The 21,696-nt window shown below is 48.7% G+C and overlaps 1 protein-coding gene across 27 annotated transcripts in view; it reads left to right on the top strand.

The window, feature by feature from the left end:
* EPB41L1 (erythrocyte membrane protein band 4.1 like 1) overlaps window positions 1-21,696 on the top strand; it is a 177,856-nt gene that overhangs the window by 65,567 nt on the left and 90,593 nt on the right. The gene's annotated exons all lie outside the window — the stretch shown is intronic.

Genomic DNA, 21,696 nt, shown 5'->3' with positions numbered 1-21,696 from the left:
CCAGAAAGCAGCCCTCAGTAGACACGGAATCTGCTGGCACCCTGATCTTTGACTTCTCACAAAAATGTGAGAAACACATTTTTGTTGTTTATGAGCCACCCAGTTGATGGTGTTGGTTATAGCAGCCCGAAAGCAGAACTTCATATCATTCTCTGGCATTTCCCAAGGGGTAGTGGCAAAGATGTCTCTTGGTTCCTCCATGGGATGCATGATTTTGAATTTGGAAAAATACCTCTGTTGGGGGAGGTAGCATGTGCTGGGAGCCCATGTGCTGGGGGTCAGGCTTGGGCTGTGATCCTGCCTCTTCTGTGGCCATGCTGGGTGACCTTAGGCTGGTTCTTGCCTCTCTCTGGTCCTCTTCCTCCCCATCTACCAAAGGGGGATATGAGAACAGTCTCTGGCATTTGTGGGGCATTTGCCTGGCCTATGTGTCATGTGCTCACAGGAGCCCAGGCTGATTCCAAGGTCCCTTCCTGCCTAGCAGTTGGCTCCTGGGTCTCACAGGCCCTGGAAGTGACCTCTGGGCTGGGTAGCTCATCAGCTTCCCCACACTCTAGCCCGAGGGGTCTCCTGCTGGCTTCTCAGAGCTGACGGAACAGGTTCCAGCAAGGCAGCCCCTGACACAAAAGCCAGACCTGTCCAGTAGGGACCCCGTACACTGGTGGGTGTAACCTCTTATTATTTCCTTTGGGCAGGAAATGGGGAAGGCTGGAGTGGAGGTGGAATGAGAGCAGACCTTCAAGGCCCCTGAAACTATGCAGTTAACCTAGTCCTGCCTTGGGAAGGGTGGTGAAACCAAAGCCCGAGAAGGGCAGCTTTCCCCAAGACTTTGCCAAGTGTCACCAAACTATGCTGGAACCCAGATCTACTGATCTCTCCCTGCACAAGTGCGTCGTGTGCTCAGCTGTTCCTTGGCCTTGCTCACGGAGTAGGGGAGGGCAAAGGATAGAGTGTGTGTGCACCTGGCCAGGTGGAGAGTGGCCATATTTTATCCTGATGCTATGGTTGTGGGGAGAGAAGTGTCTCCATGTCATTTGTCATGTTTCCCTGCCTCCTGTCATGTTTCTCAGATAAGTTCCTGGGACTCTTGCCCAACTGACGCAAACAGCCTATAGGTTGAGTGTCCAGAGGAGGGGGCGATGCAGAGGGCCGGCCTTTGTGCCAAATGGGGACAGGAGGCCTGGTGAGTCCTGCTGTACACCATTCCTGGTGGTGGAGCCACTCAGCTGTGAGCACCTATCCTTTCTCTGGGCAGTGGCCATGTGGCCTAGGCTAGCAGGCCCTGGAAGAGCCTTTCTGTGTCCTTCCTGGTTCTTGGTGTCTACCGCCTCACCCACACCCCTGAAGCTCTGGGCTCTGCTACTCAGCTCTGGCACAGAGACTGGTTTGTCAGGTTTGGCCACACCCATGAGCAGTGTGACGGCTGGGAGCTGGGGTGGGGCAGGCCTGAGGAGGCAGTGCTGCCCTGTCCTTACCCCCATACCCCCAAATCCCAGCCTCACTTCTGCCGCCTTTTCTACCTTTCTCAAGGGAGGCTTCCTGGGAAACTGGAAGGCAGAAGCCACGCAGACTTCTAGTCCTGGTTCCACTGCTTACTCGGTATGTGGCCCTTGGCCAGCCCCTTTCCCTTCTTGGACCTCAGTTTCAGCACCTGTACAATGGGGATTTGGGCTCAGTGATCCTCAGACAGCCACGTTGTATGATTCTAGTTGGGGTTCTACCATTTTCTCTCCATCCCTGAACAAACGATAGAGCACTGACGACTGCTGCAGGTTCCAGCTGGGTAAAATGAGTGCCTCGACCCTTGCTCGCTTCCTGGGGATGTTGATAGGATCAGCCAACATCCTAGCAAGCATCCAGCCTTCATGGGAAAGCTTTCTATAGTCTGGCCTGCCCTTATCTGGTTCAAGCAGAAGGAGAGAGGATACCTAGAGATGGGGCTTTCTCTAGGCCCCCTCCCATGCTCCACTTACCCTGAGACCATAATTGACTGAGAACCAGGCTTTCTGAACATCTCTGTGATCAGGGGGAGGGGCGGAGATAGAGAACAAGAACACAGAGGAAAGGCCCTCACACTTGCTGCCTCCCGTTCCTCCCGACCTTCGGACCAGCCCAGGGTCTAGTTCAGGGGAAGAGGGGAAGGCAGAAAAGTTCCACCACTGCTACAGGCCCCTCTGTGACACTGGGAAAATTGTGTACTCTCGCTGGACCTCAGTTTCCCGATCTAACCAGGAAGACACATGTCTTCCAGATCACATGTCCTCAGAAAATTTAAGTTCTGTTTTTGTTTGTTTGTTTGTTTGTTTTTGAGACAGAATCTCACTCTGTTGCCTAGGCTAGAGTGCAGTGGTGCAATCTTGGCTCGCTGCAACCTCTGCCTCCTGGCTTCAAGCGATTCTCCTGCCTCAGCTTCCCAAGTAGCTGGTATTACAGGCATCCACCATCATACCTGGCTAATTTTTGTATTTTTAGTAGAGACAGGGTTTTGCCATGTTGGCCAGGCTGGTCTGAAACACCTGACCTCAGGTGATCCATCCACCTTGGCTTCCCAAAGTTCTTGGATTATAGGAGTGAGCCACTGCACCTGGGCAGAAAATTTAAGTTCTGGCAATGTATAGGTCAGAAGAAGGAAGGGGAGTTAGATGAAGAGGACATTCCCAGCCTGAGATGGGGGCTAGAGAGAGAAGAAAAAGGGAATTAACATTCAGTGAGCACCTATGTACCAGTGCTATGCCAATTACTTTGTATACAATACATACACCATCTATATTCCCAAGTCTCCTTTCCAAGTGGCAGCCAGAGTGAACTTTGTAAAACACAAATTTGGCTGGGTGTGGTGGCCCACCCCTGTAATCCCAGCACTTTGGGAGTCCGAGGCGGGCGGATCACGAGGTCAGGAGATCGAGACCATCCTGGCTAACGTGGTGAAACCCCCTCTCTACTAAAAATACAAAAAAAAAAAAAAAAAAAAAAAAAAAAATTAGCCGGGCGTGGTGGCGGGTGCCTGTAGTCCCAGCTACTCAGGAGGCTGAGGCAGGGGAATGGCGTGAACCCGGGATGCAGAGCTTGCAGTGAGCCGAGATCGCTCCACTGCACTCCAGCCTGGGTGACAGAGTGAGAATCCGTCTCAAAAAAACAAAACAAAACAAAAAAACCCAAAAAACACAAATCTGACTATATCACTCAGTGACTTTCCTCTGCCCTTAGAATAAAATCTAAATTCCTTACCATGGCATTCAGAGCCCTGAGTGAGCCGGTCCCTGCCTCCCTGTTCCAGCCATCTATTTCTATTGGTCTCTATAGGTCATTGGAAATTATTCTATTGGTCATTTCCGTCAGCCACAGGAGTCTTCTCTATTCATTTAGCAAATTCATTCCAGTCTCAAGACCTTTACACATGCTTAGGTTCCCTCTGCTTAGAATTCTTTTCCTGGCTCTTTGCCGCCTTGGCTCCTTCTTATCCTTTACGTCTCAGTTTAATTTAGTCCTCCCACCCCCTGCACTGCTTTTTTCACCACCTCTTGATTCCTTCATGATGCTTATCACAATTTGTAGCTATTTGTCTTTTTCTTTTAATGTCATGTTCACTCTTGATTCCACATGGCATGGCACACAGTAGGTATTCAATAAGTATCTGTTGGATGAATGAATGAATGAATTGTAAGGAAATGAGAGAGTGCTGGTTGAGTGCCTGGCATAGGGTATGGCTCTTAGGAGGTGCTCAATAAATGGCAGCTTTTAGTGAGAACTGACATGGCAGAGATAATAAATACCCACTGATATATCACATACATGGTGGGTAGGGGAGGCAGCAGATAATTAAGTTGGAAAGTGATGCACTCGTGCCAGATCTTGGGGGTCCCTGATGCTCAGCCAAAGAGTTTAGACTTCCTGAAAGACAGTAGCTGGAAGTCATTGCTGGGCCATTAATGTAACTATAAAGCCCTACTTCTGAGATGTGGGCTCAGCCACTTTGCATACTCAAGGGGCTGTGCTGTATGGTGGTGGGGGTGCAGGGTTGGGGACAAACCCAGAGAGAGACAGGCTGGGAACCTTTCTGGTGTCATTCTCTGAGACAGGCTATTCCCACAGACCCAGAAGGAGGGGACACAGTTAGGAGCATCTGATTCCACGTGGCCATTACATTGTTTCTGGGGAGTGGAGGATAGGGGTGACCTAAGAGTCAGATGCTTGGATTTCTATTTGAGCCCCTCCCCTTATCAACCGTGTGACTTCTGCCAGGCTCATTCGCATCTCTGATTCTGTTTCTTCATCTGTAAACAGGCTGCTGTTCGTACCTGCCTCATGGTTTTCTTGGGGAGGATCAATGAGGTAGAACCTGCAAAGGGCTTAGCAGAGAGCCTAGCACCTACTGAGCGCTCAGTAAAGGTGAGCTATTATCTTCCATTCAGCAGTGGGGGATTCAGAAAGGTAGATTGAACCACAAGTGCACAGAGGCATGAAACACTTTGGAGTGGCAGGAGTTTCCTGTGTGTATTGGGGATGGCAAGGAGGCAAGTGGAGCGGCAGGTGGGTCCAGCTCCTGCAGCCCGTGTATATTGGCCAGGAGCTGGCACTTTATCTGGAGAGCGATGAAGACACTGCAGGGTATTAGGTTGGGAATGATGTGATCTGATTTCTGGCAGTGGGAGGATGAATTGGAAGGGTAAGGCTGGAGACCAGGAGACGGATGGTAGGCTGTTGGTGTGGCCTGGTGAGAAGTGATGGGCTTCATCTCAGGCTCGTGGAAGTGTAGAAGAGGGAACAGATCACAGAGTGAGTAGAGACAGAGAACGGACAGAGTGTGGGGCCTGATGGGTCTTGGGGAAGGGAGGGGAAGAAAGGAACTTGTCTTGGATGGCTGTAGACTTTCTCCATGGGGTGGCTGATGAGATTATAAAACCGAAAGTACGGACAGTGCATGTGGGTTTTGATGCCTGTAGTTTGACTTTTCTGGGAATTCAGTAGCTCCCTGAGAAACCTCTCTTTTATCTGACTCTCCGTGTAGAAAATCTTTCTAAAATCTCTGAATGATGACTCCTCCATTAGGGATGAGGAGGGCCTCCTGGGGACACTGTGCATACCTCCTAAGGAGGGGTGGCAGCTTGGCCTCCTTTGGTGGTAACAAAGCTGGGAATTTTATTTGGAAGCTGTATTTCAGAGTCTATCAGTTTTCTTGTGATTTTCTTCAAAGCATGTACAAAGAGGCAGTTCCAGTTAGTGGAATTTTTTTTTTTTTTTTTTTTTTTGAGACAGAGTTTCACTCTTGTTGCCCAGGCTGGAGTGCAATGGTGCGATCTCAGCTCACTGCAACCTCTGCCTCCCGGGTTCAAGCGATTCTCCTGCCTCAGCCTCCCGAATAGCTGGGATTACAGGCGTGTGCCACCACGCCCAGCTAATTTTGTATTTTTAGTAGAGACTGGGTTTCTCCATGTTGGTCAGGCTGGTCTCAAACTCCCGACCTCAGATGATCCGCCTGGCTTGGCCTCCCAAAGTGCTGGGATTACAAGCGTGAGCCACCGTGCCTGGCCAGTGGAATGTTTTGTGTATTTATTCCACGGCTCTGGACCAAGACTAGGCAACTTTTCAAGAGTGGTGAAAGGTAAGCTCCTGTGTGCTCCCTCTCTTATTTTCTTGATGGGTGTGTACTGGAAGCTCACATTCCAGAGAAACTTAGGTCTTAGATTATCCGTCTAATTTTCCTTATGGATGGGAACAAGAGAAGAAAGTTGCTCATGATTGTGAATAATGCCACAGCTGGGCTTGGCCCAGGCACCTCACTGGCAGCTACAGGCTTTCCCATGGCATGCAGCTGGCACTGCCTCTGGAGAGGAGGATGGGGTGATGAACTGATGAACATCAGCACAGCCCCCGGCCCATCTCAGAGGCACACACCTAGTGGCAGCGGGAGGGCCCCCACAGACTGGGCCTCCACAGACTGGAGAGCTATTGTCCTAAGCCTCCAACAGTGAGGCTCATCCATACCCCGCCTCCCATCTGAGATGAGCTCAGAGATATGACTGAAGTTTCAGGGCTAAAACCAAAGGGATTGGGTTGGTACTCCCTTCTTAGGAGAAAAGGAGAGGAGAGCCCTGTCTGGGTCTGGTGGAATACAGTCTGCATCCCCACCCCAGCTGATTGCAGTGATGAGGAGATGCCTTTGTCTGAGTTGCCAGGGGAACCAAAGTTTCTGCCTTCTTCTGAGGCCCTGATTGGCTCCTGCTGGAGCTTAAGCTTTGATGAATGGAAGGGCCTCTCTTCTGCCTACACCTTCCCTGAGGTGAGAGACGAGTAAGGCTGGAGTCCCCATGGATGCACTGTGTTGGTGTCTCTGTCCTACCTCCTTAGCTGGGGGTGCTGGATCCCCTTGCTCATTCGTTTTTCAGTAATCCTGGGCAGCATCTGCTCCAGGCCTTTCATCCTTCTAGGTCCAGGAAAGCTAGCCTAAGAATCAGGAAAACTGTATACCAATCCTGACATAGCCAGACTCACTCTTGGCCTTGGGCAGGTCTCTTCTCCCTGGGCCTTGGTTTCCCTACCTGTAAAAATGAAGGCATTGGGCTAAACTCTGGTCCTTCCAGCTCTGACTTCCCTGACCACACAGCTCAGATCCCCTCCTCCCTGACCTTCCATGGCCCTCCTCATGCCTCTTGCGTGCCTCTGACTGCATTCTCTCTCGTAGGTTCCCTTGTAAGATGCAGGTCAGAATAGGGGGTTGTAACCAGCCTTGAGCGTTGTTTTGGTTTTCTGTAGGAAAAATTGTGCTCCCTGAAGCCTGTCCTAGAAGCCCTACATCCTACAACCCCTCTTGTCCTCATCTGTCTCACCTGGACCGAGCCCCAGGGTCAGAAGCCCGGAGGAACGAATGATGGGTGCTCGTGTCTGTTGCAGGGTGGGGCTAGGCAGTGTGCAGAAAGGAGCATGTGGGGGTGGGTGAGGGTAGCTGGAAGAGCCCTGGAGCTCAGCAGTCCTGGGTTCCAGGCCTAACTTGTCTACCTGCTGGCTAGGTGACCTTGGGAGGATGGCTCAGTTGCAGTCTCCCCATCTATCACACAGGAATAATAATGCCACCTCACAGGGCTTGTTGCCAAGATGACATGTCTGCCATACAGGAGACACCAAGTTCCCTTCCCTGCTCTCTCTTCTAAACAAGGCAGGGAGATAGGGAAAGTTCAGATCGAGGAGGGGCCCTAGGCTGCAGGACCTGAGGTGCCCCAGGCCGGGCCTTAGATGCAGCTCATTCCTGGCAGTGCCAAAAAGCAGGGAGAAAAAAGTATTGGCCTTGGGTGGATCGGGGAGGCTGTGTGTCAGAGCTAATGTTTAAATAACACTTTTAAGATCCTCCAGGGACCTCAAATGAGGATTTTTCAGATGAGCTGAAAATGGAGCAAAGTAATGAGACTGAGCTCACTGGCAGGAAAGGGAGCAGCCTTAATTGGTACTGGCCCTGCCTTGGCCCCGTGACACTCATTACCACAGGCTGCCCAGGAGGATGACCCGTGCATTTGGGCTGTAAGCAATGTCAATTTCTTAGCATGGGGTGTGATGGGGTTGCATCTGGTAGTGACTCAGCCCTGCTTCTTGTCGACTCACCAGGTTGAGGGTCAGAGGGGACTTCTTAGTTGGCCTTCAGAGCCTGGTTTAGTTTTTAGCTTTGTGACCTAGCCTCTCTCCACCTCTGGGGTCTAGAGGCAGCAGCCCAGACCTGGCCACTGTCTGTCACAGGTGTGGTGGGAGGCAGGGATGGGATGTTGAAGTCAGGCATGAGTTGCTGGGGGACCTTCTCTCCTTTGCTGAGGTTTGCCTGGGGTCCTGGATGAGGTGGGTGGAGAGAGGGAGGAAGGGGCATTCTCAGAAGAAAAAAGGCTGGTGGGTGTGTAGGTGGGTGAATTTGTGCCAATGAGATGTGACTCTCTGGGCAAGCTTGTGTAGCTTACATGGAGGAGGCACAGAATCTAAGGGACATGTCTCAAAGAGGCTGAGGGATGGGCCTAAGAAGCCAGCATGGGTAGGGGTGAGGGGTGGGTCCTGGGACTGGTTTGTGAGTCCCTGTGGAAACACAGGTGGTAGAATTGGTGAATGGTATGGACCAAGAGAGTCCTATTCTGAAGACACCAGAAAATTCCGACCAGGCTCTTGTACATGAGGCCTCTTCTGTTTCGCTTGGGCTGGACTGGGGGGTGAATGGCCACGGGTGTGGTGCGTTACTGCTTCTCCTGGGGGGAGCCTGGTTTGCATTGTAAATACTGCTCCTGGAGCCACTGGTCATGGTGGGGGCACTTTTTCAGACGCCTTCCTGGGGAATGTGTGAGGGCCGATTGTTAGATCATTCTTGGCACCTGGTTTGCGTTATGAATGCAACTGGGGGGCATAAGGGCAAGCATCGGGTCACTAGCGGGTCCCAGGCCACCCTGACCCCAGGCTCACTGCTCCCGAAGCACTCCCTCTTTTTGATCTCTGGGACAGCACACCCCACTTTCTGGCTTTCTCACTCCCTCTCTGGCCTGCCCTCATTTGCCTGTTCTTGCCCTTCTCCTTAACTGTTCAGTGTGTGGGTTCCTCAGGGCTGCATTGCAGTTATTGTCATTTTTAAAATAATACTGTTTTTTAATTTTAAAAATTCAATTTATTCATTTATTTTAAAAAATACAAATGAGAGCTCACTATGTTGGCCAGGCTGGAATGCAGTGGCAACTCACAGGTGCAATCACAGCCTCAAACTCTTGGACTCAAGGGATCCTCCCACTTCAGCCTCCAGAGTAGCTGGGATTACAGAGTGTGCCACTGCACCCAGCAGGTTTTTTTGTTTTTGGTTTTTTTTTTGAGACGGAGTCTTGCTCTGTCACTCAGGCTGGAGTGCAGCGGCACGATCTCAGCTCACTGCAACCTTCGCCCCCCAGGTTCAAGTGATTCTCATGCCTCAGCCTCCCGAGTAGCTGGGATTACAGGCACCCATCACCATGCCCAGTTAATTTTTCTATTTTTAGTACAGACAGGATTTCTCCATATTGGCCAGGCTGATTTCAAACTCCTGACCTCAAGTGATCTGCTCGCCTTGGCCTTCTAAAATGCTGCGATTACAGGCATGAGCCACCTTGCCCAGCAGTTTTTTGTTTTGTTTTGTTTTGTTTTTTAATTAAAACCATAATAACATAGTACCAAGATTTGGGAAAACAGGAAGCAGAAAAAAATTACTCCTGAATATGATTGGGAGCTTGGAGTGTTTCCTTTCACCAGTTTTCCTTTGCTCTTTCTTGCACAGTCATAATTTCTACCGCATCATCAGTACTATCCTGCATTTTTCTCTTAATGGTGTATCGGAAGCTGCCTTCTGTGTCGTTACTGAGGATTCTATTAAATACATGATCGACTCATCCCTTTTCCTGCTGATGGATATTCAGGCTCTTTCCAGTTTTTGCTATTATGAATAACAGTATGATGAACATTGCATAAAATGTTCTTCCTGTATTTCAGATGATGATGTCTCTTGGGGTGAAGACCCAGGAAGGGAATTCTGGGTAAAAGGCTGTGGCTGCCTTAGAGGCTGTCAGTAAACTTGCCAAACTGCTATGCCAACCTTTAACCCCAGCATCCAGGGTGAATGGCAGGAACTGTTTTTTATTTTTCTCTCTCTCTTTTTTTTTTATTTTTTAAAATTTCTCTCTCTCTCTTTTATTTTTCCCCGAAACGGAGTTTTGCTCTTGTTGCCCAGGCTGGAGTGCAGCGGCACGATATCGGCTCACTGTAACCTCTGCCTCTGGGTTCAAGGGATTCTCCTGTCTCAGCCTCCTGAGTAGCTGGGATTACAGGAGCCCACCACCATACCCGGCTAATTTTTTTTTTTTTTTTTGAGACAGAATTTCGCTCTTGTTGCCCAGGCTGGAGTGCAATGGCGCAATCTTGGCTCACTGCAGCCTCTGCCTCCTGGGTTCAAGTGATTCTCCTGCCTCAGCCTCCCGAGTAGCTGGGGTTACAGGCATGCACCACCACGCCCAGCTAATTTTGTAGTTTTCGTAGAGATGGGGTTTCTCTATGTTGGTCAGGCTGGTCTTGAACTCCTCGCCTCAGGTGATCCGCGCGCCTCGGCCTCCCAAAGTGCTGGGATTACAGGCATAAGCCACCGTGACTGGCTACTTTTTGCATTTTTAGTAAAGACGGGGTTTCACCATGTTGGCCAAGCTAGTCTCAAATTCCTGACCTCGTGATCCACCCACCTTGGCCTCCCAAAGTGCTGGGATTACAGGCGTGAGCCACCACACCTAGCCTGTTTTTTATTTCTCTTAGGTCTGAAGAGCCTGTTCCTTGTGTGTAGGGACTGCTCCCAACTGTCCTCTGTCCATGCATTCATTCATCCTAAGGTGGGAGGCAGAATAGGGCTGTGGAGTCAGGCTGCCTGGGTTCACACCAGCCTCCCCTCTTAACCACCTTGTGTCCACTTCCTCAGCTGTAAAGTGAACGTCATGACAGGGAGCTACCTCACAGGGTCCCTGTGAGGCTTTCTATGCATGAAAGCATGGAAGACACTTGATATACAGTAAGCCATGATGACAATGGTCAGGCCTAGAGAGAGGAAGGGGCTGGTCTCTCACCACCTGGTGATGCAGGGGCAGAGCTGAGGCCAGAATCAGGCTTCCTGCCTCCAGTGCGCTTTCCCTGATGCCAGGCTACTGCTGTGGATGGTGTGGTTTATGGCGTAGGTGGCCCTCTGTTCAAGAATATGTGGGAAGGGTGGAGTGCCTGGATGGAGCTATAAGGTGGGGTCTCTCCCTTTCCTCCCAGAGCCGTCACCTTTCTGGGGTGCTTTCCCCCACAAAGTTATCTCTCTAGGTTAGAGCTTGGGGCCTCAACTCAGGCCTGTTCCCCAGAGGTATATCCAGGGGACATCTGGCCCCAAGGAGTCTGTCTGGCTAGCCCTTGAGGAGGGTGTTTCAGTCTGGAGGGAAAGGTGAGTTCTGAGACCCCTCCCTAGGTGACTGTGTCAGTTTCCTAATGCTGCCCTAACAAATGACCATATACTTAAAACAACACAAATGGGTGACTCTAGACTTCTAGAGGTCAAAATCTGAAAATGGACCTTATGGGGCTGAAGTCAGGGCATTGGCAGAGCTGCTAGGGGAGCATCCTCACCTGGCCTTTTCCAGCTCTCCAGGCCACCCACATGCCTTGGTTCATGGCGCCTTCTAGTAGCTGCGTCCCTCCCACCTCTGCCTCCGTCATCATATCTCCTCTGACTCCCCCAAATCCCCTTTTGACTTACAAGAACCCCTGTGGTTACATTGAGCCCATTCAGGTAATCTAGGACCATTCTCCATCTCAAAACTCTTTACCTAATCACCTGTGCAAGGTCCCTTTTGCCATGTGAGGTAACATATTCACCTGATTCTGGGGATGAAGACATGGATATCTTTGGGGGGGCATTATTATGCCCTACCACAGCAGCCAGTACCAAAGATCTCTCTGGATTACTGGACCCCCAGATCCCGCTGGAATTGTACCACTAGCCTCCAAGATGGAGGGAGGGCTTGGGGGTCCAGGCCTGATATGCTGTGGCCGGGGAGGTGTATGAGAGATTCTGTGTGATGGGGGGCCCGGAAGGAAGGCAGTGCACCTGTGATAGTGTGATAAACGTGTTCAGTGAGGCAGACATTGGGAAATGTCACCCCTGACCTTCAGAGGTAGGCCTGGTAGGTGTGGGACCCGCTGAGGCACTGCCACAGAAAGCCAAGCACCCGCTCCACACACCGCCATCACTGCTGTGTGTGTACACGTGCTTGTGTGTGTGTGCGCTCATCTGTGTCTCTACATGAATACTCTTGGGGAGGGCCAAGGAACAACTCTTGAAAAAGGTCCTTTCTGCTCTTGTTCTAAGAAAAATAATTACACAAGTGACTAATTCTATCCCTAATCCCATAATTACTTTATTATGTAGCTGGTGAGAGGGCCCGAGCTGTGCCTTTGGCTCCACTCTGGCTGCTAGCCCAGTTGGCCTGGTGGACCAGCATTGAGCCCCGCCTTGCTTCTGGCCTGGGACTGCCATGAGGGAAAGATGAGTTCCATTCTGGCTGAGATCCAGCTACCCTTTGGTATTTGGGGTCTGAAAGACCACCATTTCTTCCCACCAAGCCCATGCACAAAGTAAGAGCTTGTGTTTAGGGAATTAAGTCAGTAGATTCAAGAGATCTGGGTTCTAGTTCACCCCTCTCCTTAACTTGCTCCCTGACCTTGAGCATGCCATTTCCCTCTGGATCTCAGATCTGTTGTCTGTGATACAGGGCCCTGGCCAGCTTAACACTCCATGATTCCATGAGGAGAAATGGGAGGACTAGAGCTTTGAGACGGAGATACCTTCTTGCTACCTGCTGAAAACATACCCCAATCATAGCATTAAAGATAATATTAATAGTAGCTGGGTGCAGTGGCTCACGCCTGTAATCCCAGCACTTTGGGAGGCCAATGCAGGCGTATAGCTTGAGCTCAGGAGTTTGAGACCAGCCTGGGCAATATGCAAACCCTGTCTCTACAAAAAATACAAAAATTACCTGGGCGTGGTGGCACGTGCCTGTGGTCCCAACTACCCAGGAGGCTGAGGTGGGGGAATTGCTTGAGCCTGGGAGGTTGAGGCTTGTGGTGAGCCAAGATCACACCACTGCATTCCAGCCTGGGCGACAGAGTGAGACCCTGTCAAAAAAAAAAAAAAAAAAGGGTAACAATAATCTCCATCATTATTTCATAGCAAACCTTGTATCTGATTCTTCATTTATATTTTTCTCATTCTATACTTGGATGACTAGGTGAGGTAGGTTTTACGGAAGAGGAAGCTGAATCAGCAGTTGATAAAGTGTCTCACCTGTCATGAAATGGCAGAGCTAGGACTGTAGCCTATGCTCTTAGCCTCTGCCCCCATTGTCTTTTTCTACTGTATAAATAAATGAACGGCCACTCAGCTGGGAAGTGGCGGGGCTGGGATTTGAACCCAGGTCTGTCTGTCTCCAAAGTTCTTGCCACCTCCCAGAATTAGGCTTGCAGGGGTGATTATACTCTTGAACTTCAAATATGTAAACTTAAGCTTGACACAACAAGAAATAGCAATGGTGAAATAAATTGGAAACTCCAGTAGACCAGGGAGTTGGTAGCCCAAGGTCGTGTTCTAGCTTTGCCACTGGCTCATGCTGTGAACTTAAGCAGATCCCCGCTAATCCCTAGGCCTCAGTGTTCCCATGTGCACGAGGGGTGGGATTCGATGGTATCCAAAGGCCTTCCTGGTATTCATGGTTTGACATTCTAGGCCATCTGGTCCCAGAAGGTACTGTGGGGCAGGAGACCAGCTCATGGTGGAGACCAAAGGGTGGGTGAGTTGGCAGCCCTAGTTGTTTCTATTACATTTATTCCCATGAGAACAGAGATTGCTTGGGCTGTGTCCTACTAAACATTTGCAGAACAACTTACCCAGGCCATGGAGTTGAGAATAAAGAGTGGAGGAGGTAGTTTCCAGGCTGTTCCTGCAAGGTTACTGCCCAGCCTGGACTATTAGCTCCTCAGGGGTCCAGGTCTATCATCTACCTTGCTCCAAAGGCTGCATTGGCCTCAGGTAGGCAGAAGCAATGGTTGCACGTCAGTCTGTGGGAGTCTGTGAGGGTGCCTAAGCATAATAAATAAGAACACTATTTTGTGTTTTCTCTGTCTTTTTTTTTGTTGTTTTTTTGAGCCAGGGTCCCACTCTGTTGCCCAGGCCAGAGTGCAGTGGCTTGATCACGGCCCACTGCATGCAACCTCCACCTCCTGGGTTCAAGTGATTATCCTGCCTCAGCCTCCCGAGTAGCTGGGACTACAGGTGCGCGCAACCACATCTGGCTAATTTTTGTATTTTTAGTAGAGACAGGGTTTTGCATGTTGGTCAGGATGGTCTTGAACTCCTGGCCTCAAGTGATCCGACTGCCTCAGCCTCCCAAAGTGCTGGGATTACAGGCGTGAGCCACTGCACCCAGCCTACTTTGTATTGTCTATTATCACGGCCCGCAACCCACTTTCCTTGAAATATTACGTTTAATTCTCTTAAAACCATATGAGGTAGGTATATGGTCATTCCCATTTTACAGTTGAAGAAACTGAGACTCAAAAGGTTAAGTACTTTCTTTCAGCTCACACAATCCGTGAGGGATAGGGTGGAATTTGGGATTCTGCCTCCAGAGCCCACGGTCTTGGCCTTAGGGACTGATACGACATGGGCCGAAGCAATAAGCATGAGGTCAGGAGTCAGCGGGTTTGAAATCCCCCCTCCGCTCACTATCTGTGTTTCCTTGGGCAAGTTACTTTATCTGTCTGGATTTCTGTTTCTCTCTCCATAAAATGGGTATATTAATACCTGCCAGTTGGGATTGATTTAAAGGTCACTGAGATGATGGGAATTGCAAGTGTCTAGCCTGTGGCCTTTTACCTCTTGCCCCTGCCTCCTTCCTGTTTCCCTCTACATATCTGAGGCTCCGGCCACCCTGGAGGTCTCCCACGCATAGCTCATAGCTCAGGCCTTTGCACAAGCTGCTCTTCTGCCTGGAAGTTGCTATCTCTGCCTGTTGCTGTAAAGATAGACTTCCTTCACATGTAGACTTCGATCCTTTACTGTTGCCTTGAGGATTCTGGAAAGAAGGGGTGAGGTAGGTTCTCCCACAGGCCTGTTCAGTGATTATCAGGACAACCCCTCGGCAGGGGCAGAATTGAGGGCAGCAGGTAGGGTCCTGAACACCCTGGAAATATAAATCCATCCAGAAAATTTCCTCCCTTTATACTTGACAGCTTAGGAAGGGCGTGCATATGAGGTGAGTATTTCCTCTTTGGATCATTAACCTTCCTATTACTGTGGTCTCACTTTTTCAGTTCCCCCTATTTCTCTGGCATCATCTCATGGCCTTTTACTTTCTTGTTTGGTTTTCTTGGTAGAACTTACGAAAAAATTTTAAAAATTCTGGTAAAATATACAGAACCTAAAATTTACCATCTTGACCATTTGTTTTTTGAGGGAGGGTCTCGCTCTGTTGCCCAGGCTGGAGTGCAGTGGCGTGCTCTTGGCTCACTGCAACCTCTGCCTCCCAAGCTCAAGCGATCCTCCCGCCTCAGCCTCCTGAGTACCCGGGACTACAGGCACATGCAACTGTGCCCAGCTAAGTGTTTTTTTTTTTTTTTTTTTTGAGAAACAGGGTTTCACCGTGTTTCCCAGGCTGATCTGGAACTCCTGGCCTCAAGTGATCCAACCGCCTCAGCCTCCCACAGTGCTGAGATTATAGGTGTGAGTCACCGTGCCTGGTCCATCTTAACCATTTTTAAGTAAGTGTACACTTCAATGGTGTTGGGTAGGTTCATATTGTGCAATACCATCACTACCACCCATCTTCAGAACTTTTACATCTTTTTTCTTTCTTTCTTTTTTTTTTTTTTTTTAGAAACAGTGTCTGGCTCTGTTGCCTAGGCCTGAGTACACAGGTGCAATCATAGCTCACTCCATCCTTGAACTCCTGAACTAAGCAGTCCACCTGCCTCAGCCTTCTGAGTAGCTGGGGCTACAGGTGCATACTGTGGTACCTGACTAATTTTTTTTTTTTTTTTTGTAAAAATGGGGTTCTTCCTTTGTTGCCCAGGCTGGTCTTGAACTCTTGGCTTCAAGTAATCCTCCTGCCCTGGCCTCCCAAAGTAACGGGATTACAGGTGTAAGCCTGAATTTTTAAATTTTTTAAAATTTATTTTTCCATGGCAGAGTCTTGTTCTGTTGCCTAGACTGAAGTGCAGTGGCATGATCACTGCAGCCCCAACCTCCCAGGCTCAAATGATCCTCCCATCTCATCCTCCCAAGTAGCTGGGACTACACATGCATGCCACCATGCCTGGCTAATTTTTTCTTTTTTTCTTTTTCTTTTCTTTCCTTTTTTTTTTTTGAGACAGGGTTTCACTCTGTTGCCCAGGCTAGAGTGCAGTGGCTCAATCTCGGTTCACTGCAACCTCTGCCTCCTGGGCTCAAGGGATATTCACCCCTCAGCCTCCCAAGTAGCTGGGACTACAGGCATATGCACTATGACACCTGGCTAATTTTTTATTTTTTGTAGAGACAGGGTTTCATCATGTTGCCCAGGCTGGTCTCAAACTCCTGACCTCGAGTGATCCATATGCCTCAGCCTCCCAAAGTGCTGGAACTATAGGCATGAGCCACTGCACTGGGGCAGCTAATTAAAACAAAATTTTTTTGGTTAGAGATTGGGTCTCACTATGTTGCCCAGGCTGGTCTCAAACTCCTGGGTTCAAGTGATCCTCCTGCCTCAGCCTCCCAAAGTGCTGAGATTATAGGCATGAGTCACTGCACCCGGCCTGAATACCTTTTTTATTTTTTGAGACTGAGTTCCGCTTTTGTTGCCCAGGCTGGAGTGCAATGGCGCAATCTCGGCTCACGGCAACCTCCGCCTCCTGGGTTCAAGCGATTCTCCTGCCTCAGCCTCCTGCGTAGCTGGGATTACAAGCATGCACCACCATGCCTGGCTAATTTTGTATTTTTAGTAGAGATGGGTTTTCTCCATGTTGGCCAGGCTGGTCACAAACTCCCGACCTCAGTTGATCTGCCCACCTCGGCCTCCGAAAGTGCTGGGATTACAGGCATGAGCCACCATGCCCAGCCAAATTTTTTAATATTAAAAAAGTGAAACTATATCCATTAAACAATAACTCCCATTTCCTCCTCCCCCAGCTGTGGCAGCTGCCATTCTTCTTTCTGTAACTGCAAATTGGACTAGATAACTCAGATAAGTGGAATCATACAGTGTTTGTCTTTTTGTGACTGGCTTATGTTACTTAGTATAATGTCCTCAAGTTCACCCATGTTGTCACATGTATCAGAATTCCCTTCCTTTCTAAGGCTGAATAATATTCCATTGTATATATGTACAACATTTTGTTTATCCACTCATCTGTCGATGGACACTTGTTGCTTCCACCTCTTGGCTATGTGAATAATGCTGCTATGGCCTTGGCTGTACAGAGATCTCTTTGACACCTTGCTTTCAATTATTTTGGATATAGCCTCAGAAGTGGAATTGCTGAGTCGTATGGTTAGCACTTTTTCTTTTTTTTTTTTTTTTTTTTGAGGCAAGAGTCTCGCACTGTCAGCCAGGCTGGAGTGCAGTGGCACGATCTCAGGCTCACTGCAGCCTCTGACTCCCAGGTTCAAGCAGTTCTCCTGCCTCAGCCTTCCTAGTAGCTGGGATTACAGCTTCTCCACCCCGCTCAGCTAATTTTTGCATTTTTAGTAGAAACAGGGTTTCACCATGTTGGCCAGGCTGGTCTCGACTCCCAGCCTCAGGTGATCTGCCTGCCTCAGCCTCCCAAAGTGCTGGGATTACAGGTATGAGCCACCACACCCAGGCAGCACATTTTTTAAAGCCACTATTTATTGCATGCTTAATATGTGGCACGAACTGGGTTAATGATTTGACATATATTGCCTCACTCAATCCCTACGTCCACTCTGAGTAGTAGGAAGAATTATCCCCAGTTTGTAGCTGAGAAAGTAAAGACTCAGAGAAGTTAAGTTATTTGCTCAAAGTCTCACAGCTAGGAAGCTTTGGAACATGCACTGGAGCTTTGACCTGCCGCCAAAGCCTTGCTTTTAACCATTGTGACATGCTGCCTCCCAGTGGCCTCTCTCTCCACCTGTCTGTAGAATATTCTGCCTCTGTTGTGTCCCATTTTTTTTCCCTCTTGCCTTGTGTGTGTTCACTCTCTCTGGAAACTTTGAGCAACTTAAGTAAAGGCCCTTTGACTGCCAAGAAGTTTTTGTGAGTTGGAAACTTAGAGTGGGAGGCCTGTAATTTGCTTTCTAATCATGGTCCTCTGGATTTATAGCTGCCTGTCTCCCAGTGACTGACAGGCTCTTATTCAGCCTCTTGCGGTGATTGGCTTGTGGATCCACAGAAAGCCGGCCCAAGAGGGCCAGCTTCCTGGGTACAGGGACGCTGTACCCGCAGAGAGGCAGTGTGGGAAGGGAGAGGGCCCGGCTAGGCCAACAAGGATTCTCTTGGCTCACTGATTTCCCAGCAACAACAGAGGCAGAAAATTTTACAGAAAGATGGGAAAAGAAAGGCTATGAAGTAGATTCCAGTACAATTGCCTTTTTCTGATTTTCAAAACTATCAGAGCAAAAATATCCTAAATTTGGTTCGAGTTTTATAAGTTCAAGCCAGACTTAAGATTTGCATGATAGTCAGTTATCTTTCTGTCATCCTTTAAAAAAATTTTTTGTTATGCAAAATTTCAAACATACATAAAAATAAAGATCATAGCATAATGCACTTCTGTGAACCCATTGCCTAGGTTTAGCAGTGATTAATACATAGAGTCACAGCCTGTCTATCCAATAACACAGAAGTTTAAATTTTTCCTCATTCACAGCACTAGCTCAGTGCTTCAGACCTAGTTGTTGCTCAGTAAATAAATAGATGTTGACTGATTACAAAGCCCTTCCCCTCTCTGGGTCTCAGTTTCCCCATCTGTGCAGTTAAGGGATAGGATTAGGTGCTTTCTTCCTCTTTTTTTTAAGACAGAGTTTCACTCTTGTTGCCCAGGCTGGAGTGCAATGGTACGATCTCAACTCACCACAACCTCTGTCTCCTGGGTTCAAGCGATTCTCTTGCCTCAACCTCCTGAGTAGCTGAGATTACAGTCATGTGCCACCATGCCTGGCTAATTTTGTATTTTTAGTAGAGATGGGGTTTCTCCATGTTGGTCAGCTGGTCTCGAACTCCTGACCTCAGGTGATCCGCCCACCTTGGCCTCCCAAAGTGCTGGGATTGCAGGCATGAGCCACCATGCCTGGCCTAGGTGGTTTTCTCTTTTGTTGTTGTTGTTTGTTTGTTTGTTTGTTTTTGAGACAGAGTCTCACTCTGTCACCCAGGCTGGAGTGCAGAAGCGCAATTTCTGCTCACTGCAACTTCTGCCTCCCAGGTTCAAGTGATTCTCCTTCCTCAGCCTCCTGAGTAGCAGGGACTACAGGTGCGCACCACCACGCCTGGCTACTTTTTGTATATAAACTTTTTTTAGTAGGGATGGGGTTTCGCCATGTTGGCCATGCTGGTCTTGAACTCTTGGCCTCAAGTGATCCACCCACCTTGGGCTCCCAAAGTGCTGGGATTACAGGCATGAGCCACCGCACCCAACCAGGATTAAGTGCTTTCTAAGAGACATGATAGTCAAAGTATACACTTGGATGTCAGACACAATTGTTTTTCCATTTATTAGCTAGGTATCTTCAGGCAAGCTGAGTTTCAGTTTTCTCATCTGTAAAGTGGGGATACAACTTCTCAAGGGTGGTTGTAAGCACTGAATAAAGTAGCTGTTTTGTTACTAATACTTTTATTATTGCTATTTTGAATATTAATATTCTGGTTGGAAGAATCCGTGTATTTCAGAAACGCAAAAATAAAATTGGAATGGACTAGAATTCATGCCCTAGGATTTAGCTTCTTTTTTTGTCCCAGTCAGCAGATAATCAGAAGCCCAAGGAATGAATAGTGCAAGAGGAGGCCCAGAGTGAGGGCTATCCAGGCTGATTTCATCTCCTCTCTTCCCCTGCCCCTGCCGTGTGTGGGTGTCACAGCCCCCACCCCCATGAGAGAGCCCCACTAGCTACCTCCTCCCCTAATGAGACAGGCCCAAGATGGAAGAGCCCAGAGGTGGAGAGGGTGGCGCTGCAGGATGTCTCGTTGCTAGGATTTCCGAGGAGGCAGCAAGAGCCTGTTTCCAGAGCTGGGAGGGAATGATGGGCTGATGTGTAGATGTAGGGCACGTGGCCCCAGATGGGGTTTTGTGGGATTCTGGGCAGGGGACAGCAGCTGGGAGAAGGCGCTGGGGGCAGGAGCAGGGTCTTTGTAGAATATGGCCCCTTTCATAGATTGTGGGCTCAGGATTACCTGCTCATTTCTTCCGTTTACCTCCTTATCTGTCAATATTAGACCTGCATTTGAATCCTGACTCACTCTATGACCTTTGGCAAGTGTTGTGCTGCTATACTTGCTGGCCCTCAGTTTTCTCACCAATGAGAGGGCTGTGAAACATGTATAATAAAGTGCTCTGTAAAAAGGAAGACAAAGTAGGAATGTGAAGGTTCACTACCACTGTCATCTTTATTATTATAATTATTTTTCCTTTTACTGTCACATGAGGGAATTGGACTCTGTTTGGTTTCTATGCATGAACAGGGAGCCCTGCAGGGTACTTCCACTGTGAGGGCCTGTGTCAGGAGACTGTGGGAATTGGCTAGCTGGGCCCCATTAGTGAAACTCCAGGGAACAACTGAAGAGGGCAGCAAAGTTCAAAGCCAGAGAGGCAGCCCAAGGGGGGCTGTGGTTGCTGAAAGGTGGGGGCTCTAGTGAGATTCCAGGAAGGACTTTCAATGGTTCAGGCCAGAAGCTTTGAGTGAGGTGAAGGTAACAGACCTTTCTTATATAAATATGTTTACACATATATACCAGAAAGTAAGCAACAAAACAAGACCCAGACGTACACAAAAGAAATAATTCCACTATCACAAAACAACCTCTGGTAACATGTTTTAAAATATTTCCTTCCCGTTTGCTTTTTTCTAGGCATGTACACATACATACATATTTTATAGAAGTTGGGGCCGGGCACAGTGGCTCACGCCTGTAATCCCAGCACTTTGGGAGGCTGAGGTGGGTAGATCACTTGAGGTCAGGAGTTCGAGACCAGCCTGGCCAACATGGTGAAACCCTGTCTCTTCTAAAAATACAAAAATTAACCAGGCATGGTGGCGGGCACCTGTAATCCCAGTTACTTGGGAGGCTGAGGTGGGAGAATTGCTTGAACCCAGGAGGCGGAGGATGCAGTGAGCCGAGATTGTGCCACTGCACTCCAGCCTGGGCAATAGAGCAAAAACTCCATCTCAAAAAAAAAAAAAAAAAAAAAAAAACAGAAAAAAGAACAAAAAACATATTTTATAGAAATTGGATCATTTGTTACATACCATTTTGTCTCTGCTTTTTTACCTGTATTGTGTTAAGAACATGATTATATAGCCACATATAGATCCACAACATTATTTTGTAGTAGCTGCGTAGTATTTCAGCATATGTATGTATCACTATTTATATAACGTAGCCACTATTATTGGACATATATATTAACTCCAATGCTCTACTTTACTCTTGTATACAGTGATTAGACAAATGTTCTTATAGCCACATCTTGTGTCATTCATTGTTCCCTAAGGATCAATTCCTAAAAAAGGAATTTCTGCGTTAAACGGTATGCACACTTTTAAGGCTTATCATGTACTTTTTCAATGATGAAAGATGAAACCAGTTGATAGCTGCATTGACACTGTCTGAATCTGCCCAATTTATTGGAGGCTCATTATCTTAATAACCTGGCAGCAGTAGCTTGGGTAGGAGGCTCACTTGCATGGATTGGGCGGAGGGAGGCATCAACAGCCACTCTAAAGGGACTTTGCAAAGAGAGGCCCCTGGGTGGCCTGATGGGGCTAGGTTGGACTGTGTTGAAGGGGCTTACCTGCCCGGCCTGTGCTGTGCTGGGCTGTGTTGGCCTGACTGTATTGGTTATGGGAGGCTGTGCTGGGCAGTTGGTCTGGGTTGGCTGCACTGGATCAGGCCTGGCAGTCTTGTCCCTGGTGTGATCCTGGGCTCAGCA

Source organism: Symphalangus syndactylus, chromosome 24, assembly GCF_028878055.3.
Source record: "Symphalangus syndactylus isolate Jambi chromosome 24, NHGRI_mSymSyn1-v2.1_pri, whole genome shotgun sequence".
Taxonomy (NCBI): Eukaryota; Metazoa; Chordata; class Mammalia; order Primates; family Hylobatidae; genus Symphalangus; species Symphalangus syndactylus.
The sequence above is the reverse complement of the archived record's forward strand: the minus strand, read 5'-3'. Positions and strand labels throughout refer to the sequence as shown.